Raw genomic sequence first — 8,266 nt, forward strand, 5'->3', positions numbered from 1 at the left:
CGGTGGGCAATGATTTCCACACCCTTATGGCAATCTGATTCACCTGCACAAACACCTGCACTGGATATCCTGTCTGTTGTTGTGCAAAGCGACCTTGACCAAGCAGCATATCCCTATCCCATGCTGGATTTCCTGCAGCAATGTTAGCCACTGTCTGTTCATTTGTAAATTCAATAAGGAAGGCTTTCCAATCTAAATACTGCCCAGGTGAAAGGCTTGCCTTCACCAAGACTGCCCAATCGGACGGCGTCATGCAGTGTCTATTCAAGGCCTCTACTTGAGCCACAATATAGGAGGCAATTAAGCCATGCATCCGCACGGACTCAGCCAAATTCCTGATTACTTTGAAATCTAGAGGCTCATGATATCTCTGCCCTGCTTGGTCGGTGAAAATAGGACATCCCAGCAAGGAGAATCTAACCTCTCTCCAATCCTCTGGACAGAAGGTCCGTCTATATGCAGCTGCCGAGCAAGCATAGGGAGGGGGGCACGGAAGCTAATTCACCTTCCTTCTTCACCTCGGCTTTTATTTTGTCCTTTCTGTCCACCTGATAACACTGTGTCTCCTTTCTTTTTCTTTTTTTCTTTTTAAGCCCTTCTCCTCTTCCGACTGAGAGTATATAAGAGAGAGGCCCAGGGTTCGGGGGAGATATAGATGAAGAGAAAGAAGTTTGCTGAATAAACTGCTGTTAGAAGGACTGGTGGTCATGTCGTTCTTGCTGGTGGAGAGCGGACGCAACAATTGGTGGCCCGTACGGGGAACCTACTCCCCTACCAAAGAGTTCAGAACTTTCAGCAGTCAGTGTTTGCTGGCAGGGTTAAGTTCAAGGTAAGTGAAACTTGCGACCCCAGGAGTTTGGGAAGGACCTGGGATAAAATAGAGACGAATATAAAGTTGCCAGGAAGCAGGCACAAAGTAAAGGTAAGGTTCCCAGTTTTGGGACAAGTTAAGGTTCCCGGCTTTGGGACAAGTTAAGGTTCAAGGTTTTGGGACAAGTTAAGGAACTATGATAACCTCAGTGTAGTGATCAATAGATCCTCACTGTGTAGTTATGCTTTTTTCTCCCATTGACCCTTTGTGGGTAGGTTTGATAGTTTTGGTCTTGTTTGTTCTGATATATGGACTCTGTTACGGTTTGAATCGAGAGGCAGTCAAGACAGGTCAGAAAATCCTTATAGAGCAACAAGAGAGTATGTTCTTCCTCCTATGGGGCTACAAACCCCTTCAGCTCCTCGAGTCTTTTCTCTAGCTCCTTCATTGGGGACCCTGTGCTCTGTTCAATGGATGGCTATGATCATCCACCTCTGTATTTGTCAGGCACTGGCAGAGACTCTCAGGAGACAACTATATCAGGCTCCTGTCAGCAAGCTCTTGTTGGCATCCACAATAGTGTCTGGGTTTGGTTATTGTATATGGGATGATCAGGAGAATTTGTAGACCTTTATTTTAGCAAATGCAGATTTCTAATGGCAAATGGAAAGGCTTTGATGATAAAATAATTGCCATTTGACAAAGAATAGGAACAACAACAACTACAAATCTTGAAAAGCCTTCATGTAAAAGTAAAATTCATTATAAAAGAGCAAAACATACAGTGGATCCCCTGTTTGGTTTAAAAGAACACCATTCGTGGTCTATTCATAAAATCTCAGTGTGACACCCCATCCCCAGTCAACCTCTATGCAGAGGGAGTGGAGTTATTTTGTATGCGTACCTTTTGTTCTTCCCCCATTTTCTCTTCCTCCTGTTCACATTACAGAAGGGAAGTTATGGAAATAAAAGAAGAAGCCAACCGAGCAAAGCTACGCAGAAGATTGGTGGCCTCGGGAGTAGGAGCAAGGAGCAGAAATCCTCCAGGAATGTTACTTGCATGACTAACAATACATTTGAAAATTCATTTAAGGGACATGAAGAGCTACATCATTATTCTCCGGAATTAATTTCTCTTTCTCATGCAACAATGACTGTTCTTCTTATCAACCATTCTTATAATGGGAGTAAACAACCAACCACCTCAGCAACATATATTATTAAGATTCCTCCTTTTTAGGCCAGCTGTCCCAGCAATTATATTTTATAAATACATTCTGCACAGCGCCTCTCAGTTGAACACAATAATGTAATTTTACTGAATGACGCTGCAGAAGGTCTAATTGTTTCTTGAAGCAGGGCTCCTGATGTTATTTTGCATTTAATTCGCAACCACATGCTGAAGGTTATTATCTATGCAACAACCAAGGGAAATGTTTTCTAAGCTAAGAAACATTTCATGTATGTTTTAACTTGTGACTTTGAAACAATTGTATTTTGTTACTCAATTACACCTGAGAGAGTCACTGTATTCAATTATAAGCCTTACACACATAGAATCAAATCAATGTTCAACGCAAACATATACTCATTGTAACGTTATTGGAAATATATCTGTATAATCCAACTATCAGCATGGTTAATAGCAACTAAATGTTTTAAATATGTAAATAAAGTGTCATGAATATCTATGTTAGTGATAGCATCTTCTCTACAAAGGTCAACTAAAAAAATGGTGTCTTAGGAGTTGGACAGAAGGTCCAGTGGTTGAATATTTACAGTGTTTACCTGACAACCTCAGTTCAGTCCCTGGATCCCACAGTGGAAGCAGAGAGCCAACTCCTGAAAGTTGTTCTCTGGTTTCCACATGCATACAGTGCTTGGCACCAATGTGTTCTTTCCTCAACAGTCAAATAAAATTTTAAAATTATATATTTTAAAATATTTTGAGCCAGTTGACAGTATCTATGGCAACTGTTGCATGTTACATTAAGCTGTGGTATTTTGTTTTAGCAAGGAGATGCACTTGTTTTTTAATTAATTGTCTTATTCGTTTGCATTTCAAATGATAATCCTCTTCCCCACTTACCCCTCAACAAACCCCCATCCCATCCTCCGTCCCCCCTCCCCCTTGTCCATATAAGGGTGCTCCTCCACCCACTCACCCACTCCTGACCTCCGTGCTCTAGCATCCCTACACTGGGGTGTCAAGCCTCCACAGGACCAACAACTCCTCACTCATTATCAGATAAGGTTATCCTCTTCTACATATGTATCTAGAGTCCATGTATACCCTTGGGCTGGTGGTTTAGTCTCTGAATTCTCGGTGATCCCGTTAGTTGATATTGTTTTTATGTGTTTGCAATTTCCCTCATCTCCTTCAATCGTTCCCTTAGCTCTTCCATTGGGGTCCCTAGGCTCAGTGTGATGGTTGGCTGTATCTGCATCTGATTTGTTCAGGTGCTGGTAGAACCTCCCAGGAAAAGCCATACCAGGCTCCTGTCACTGAGAGCTTCTTGGCATCAGCAATAGTGTCTGGGTTTGGTGTCTGCAGATGGAATGGATCCCTAGGTTCGGCAGTCTCTGGATGGCCTTTCCTTCAGTCTCTGTTTCTTTTTTTCTTTCTTTCTTTCTTTTTTTTTTTTTTTTTTTTTTTTTTTTTTGTCCCAGCATTTCCTTTGGACAGGTACATTTCTGGGTCAAAAAATTTGAGATAGGTGAGTGGTCCCCTTCCTCAACTGGAGGCCATGCCTATCTACTGAAGGTGGTTTCTACAGGTTGATCTCCCCTTTGTTGGGTATTACAACTAAAGTCATCCTGGTTGGATCCTGGGGGCCTCTTGGTTCCCTGGCATCTGGGACTTTCTAGTGGCTACATCCAGTTCCCCATGACCTACTGGTACATGTTTCTTTTCTATTTCCTGATCCTCTGTACTTCTCTCTCTTTCAATACCTGATTCTGGCCCCCTCTTTTGTTCATCCCTCTTCTCTCTCTTTCTCAGGTCCCTCCCTTCCCCTACCTCCTGTGATTATTTTGTTCCCCCTACTATGTAGGATTGAAGCATCCACACTTTGGTCTTCTTTCTTCTTAAGCTCTATATGGTTTGTGGGTTGTATTGTGGGTATTCTGAGCTTTTGGGATAATAAATACATGTTATAGTTTGAATTAAATTATACTCATATAAAAATACAATAGCAAAAATAATAGTTGACATACTGAAGATGCTTTCTATTTACCAGGAAGACAGTACAGTTTAGATACATTATTGTCATATATCTTCAAAGAAAAATTTCATTTTCCAAGTAAGGTATTTTCAAAGCTTAGAAAAAAATGCATAGCTTGCAGCAGTATAAACCGTTAATGAATGAAGAATATGGAAATCTGCAAAACATGCTTTACTAAAACAAACTAGGGAGGTTGCACTATACTTATGAATTTGTGTGTGTGTGTCTGTGTGTGTGTGTGTATTCTTCAAAATGTGATTTATGCAAAAGGAGATTAAGAGTAGAATTAGAATTCCTCACATGGATGTTGGTTAAAGAAAACAGTAGGAATATTTTAAAAGTGCAGTTCTTGATTCTATAACACAAAGTTTTTAAAAATAATCTTTTCTAAGTGACTTTTTATACAGTAAAAATAAACATAACTCATATTTTTCCACAAAGGAAATCATTTACAAACTTGCTATACTTGAGAGGAAAAATAATCTGCTCAATAATAACATTGCAAAAATATTTATAGCTAAAGTAAAAGAAAGAAAAAATAATATAAAATAATAGTTTAATAGTAAATATAACAACTGAATTTAGTTAAGAAGAGAAAATACTTTTGTTGTTACTTTTGTTGTTGTTGTTTTCTAGGCAAGGTTTCTCCATATGTCTCTGACTATCTGAAACTTGCTAAAAAATTCTAACACAGAAGTCACGTGTGATAATAGTTAGCTATTAGACAGCCTTGCCTATAGAATATAGTTATTTTTATTACCTATGAAACATCTGAGTCACATTGAGTTTGCTCATGGCCAAATTTAAGTCTGAATTAAGAATATAAAAAAGTGGACTGGTAAGATGGCTCAGTGGGTAAGAGCACTAACAGCTCTTCCGAAGGTCCTGAGTTCAAATCCCAGAAACCATATGGTGGCTCACAACCACCCGTAATGAGATCTGATACCCTCTTCTGGTGCTACTGAAATCAGCTACAACGTACTTATGTATAATAACAAATATTTGGGCCAGTGCAAGCCCGGCCTACCAGAGCCCACCAGAGAGAGCAGAGGTTCTAAAAAGAAGAAAAGAAGAAGAAGAAGAAGAAGAAGAAGAAGAAGAAGAAGAAGAAGAAGAAGAAGAAGAAGAAGAAGAAGAAGAAGAAGAAGAGGAAGAGGAAGAAGAAGAAGAAGAAGAAGAAGAAGAAGAAGAAGAGGAAGAAGAACAAGAAGAAGAACAAGAAGAAGAAGAAGAAGAAGAACAAGAACAAGAACAAGAAGAAGAAGAACAAGAAGAACAAGAACAAGAAGAACAAGAAGAAGAAGAACAAGAACAAGAACAAGAAGAAGAAGAACAAGAAGAACAAGAACAAGAAGAAGAAGAACAAGAAGAACAAGAACAAGAACAAGAAGATGAAAAGTATCTACATTAATAAAATTCACAGAAAATATTCATTTGTTATGTAGAAATGAATTATGAATAGTGTCTTAGTTAGGGTTTTACTGCTGTGAACAGACACCATGACCAAGGCAAGTCTTATAAAGGCCAACATTGAATTGGAGCTGGCTTACAGGTTCAGAAGTTCAGTCTATTATCATCAAGGCAGGAGCATGGCAGCATCTAGGCAGGCATGGTGGAGGAGGAGCCGAGAATTCTACATCTTCATCTGAAGACTGCTAGCAGAATACTGGCTTCCAGGCAGCTAGGATGAGGGTCTTAAACCCATGCCCACAGGAACACACCTACTCCAACAGGGCCACACCTCCTAATTGTGCCACTCTGTGAGCAGAGCATATACCAACCATCACATATAGTCCTTTTCAAGGTTCCTGTAAATAGTGAAATCAAAGGGTGTGACTTTTGCAATATTACATGTAGATAGGTCATTTACAATTTTAGTGTATCCCTCAAAAATTGAAGGAAATACTATTTCTTATTGACTCTTGTTTTTAAAGTTTCTTAGTATATTAATGAGGATTTTTTTAAATTAGATATTTTCTTCATTTACATTTCAAATGCTATCCCAAAAGTCCCCCATATCCTTCCCCCCCCCACTCCCCTACCCACCTACTCCCACTTCTTGGCCCTGGCATTCCCCTGTACTGAGGCATATAAAGTTTGCAAGACCAAGGGACCTCTCTTCCCAATGATGGCTGACTAGGCATAGACTAACAGACTGGTTATCAACTCTTATAATAAAATATCAACTTCACTAAAGGAGAGTTAGCAATAAAAATCACTATTGAACCATACAAATAAATAAATTTGTTTAGTAAGGAAGAAGGAATGGGATTTTTGGGAAACACTAGAGACAGCAACAATGGAGACAGCATGGTTCCTCTTATGCCTTTAAAAAGCCAGATAAGCAAGAGAATGACAGAAGTTGATGTGGCTGTTAAAATGGAATATTAAGGACTCCTTATATATTAGAGCACTTCGTACCATGAAGTATTACAGGTCACATGTGGAGGAAAAGCCATACTTGGAATGAATACAACCTTTGTTTTTATATCTTACTATGCTTTTAAAGGTTTTGTTTTTCAATCTCAGAAAAAAATAATTATTCAGAAACGTAATATCAACCACAGAGCAATGAATTTTGAGGGGGCACATACTGGTTCTATATAAATTTTTATCTATTTTATATAATGAAATGTTTACTGTGGCTTTTAGTTTTTGACTAGACTTCTTTTCTTGACGAAAGTACCATCAGGATCCTGTAATCCCTCTGCTTATTGGATGGGATCTTGGGTTTTGGTTTTGATGTTAAGAGTTACAGAGACAAAGTTTGTAGCTGAGACGAAAGGATGGACCATCTAGAGACTGCCATATCCAGGGATCCATCCCATAATCAGCTTCCAAAGGCTGACACCATTGCATACACTAGCAAGTGTTTGCTGAAAGGACCCTGATATAGCTGTCTCTTGTGAGACTATGCTGGGGCCTAGCAAACACAGAAGTGGATGCTCATAGTCAACTATTGGATGGATCACAGGGCCCCCAATGGAGGAGCTAGAGAAAGTACCCAAGGAGCTAAAGGGATCTGCAACCCTATAGGTGGAACAACAATATGAACTAACCAGTACCCCCGGAGCTCGTGTCTCTAGCTGCATATATATCAGAAGATGGCCTAGTTGGCCATCAGTGGAGAGGCTCATTGGTCGTGCAAACTTTATATGCCTCAGTACAGGGGAATGCCAGGGCCAAGAAGTGGGAGTGGGTGGGGGGGGGAGTGGGTGGGGCAGCGTGTGGGGGACTTTTGGGATAGCATTGGAAATGTAAATGAAATAAATACCTAATTAAAAAAAAAGAGTTTGTATTTAGACAGAGAGAGGCCGAGGAGGGAAGACAGAGCAAACATGAGGTCTCCATTAATCATGATGGACCAGCAGCATCTGAGGGAGTGAAATGACTCCTAAAGATACCACAATGCTCAAGCAAAATAACCCAGGGAGATTCAGACATTGCAGCTTGTGGCAGTAGCTGCCACCCAGACTGATGGATTGTCCTGGGAGGAGGCATGAAGCCCTAGAAGGAGCCTAGTGTGGCAGTGGTCGAGGACAGGAAGCACCAGATGTACACATACGTGCTTATTTGTGCTTATTGTTACAGAGGTGCTGGAAGACTTGAGTAGACTCAGTCAATATTAGAAGAAAGACAAAGTGGCTTAAAATAGAAGACGTCACAAAGGTGCTGCAGTGTCACAAGCCTGTGTGGGCATCATACTTTGAGACACTGAGGCAAAGGCTACCCTGCCAACCATGGCACCCCTGTCGTAGGCCCCACCAAGTACTCCAACTCCATGCCAAGCATGAGATAGTTGACTGCAGACTTCCTGTAAAAACTGGAGAATAGAAAGCAGACTGAAATGTGGCTCTCCTCACCACTCCCTCACCCCCCTCAAGGCAGGGAGGGTACACTGAGGTGCTGCTGTGGGGTGTGGGGTGAGGCGGATGAGTGAGACATGGCCAGAGCATTTTTCTCTGCTTCTGGAGTGCAGATAGTGGTGTGGAGCTCATGCATACTTAATGCTAAAGGACTTCAAAACTTAGTCCTAGTTTTCCCCTCTTTCCAAGTTGCACTAGTGTATCTTTGCTTCTTTATCTTGCCCCCATGGTTTTAAATATCTTCAAATTCCCAATTTTACATTGCTGGACCAGACTTTAGTTTTTACAACGAATTCTTAACTTCTGCCCAACTTTTCTATTTGAATAGGAGAATACACATTGTACTTAACTTGTCTGAATCCAGG

General features: G+C 40.5%; 1 pseudogene; it reads left to right on the plus strand.

The window, feature by feature from the left end:
• The first annotated feature begins 707 nt into the window (after positions 1-707).
• LOC110311332 (diphosphoinositol polyphosphate phosphohydrolase 1 pseudogene) lies at positions 708-7,834 on the plus strand (annotated as a pseudogene).
• The last annotated feature ends 432 nt before the right edge of the window (positions 7,835-8,266 follow it).

The sequence above is a fragment of the Mus caroli genome, unplaced genomic scaffold (genome assembly GCF_978045245.1).
Source record: "Mus caroli unplaced genomic scaffold, Mus_caroli_1 scaffold_17, whole genome shotgun sequence".
Classification (NCBI taxonomy): Eukaryota; Metazoa; Chordata; class Mammalia; order Rodentia; family Muridae; genus Mus; species Mus caroli.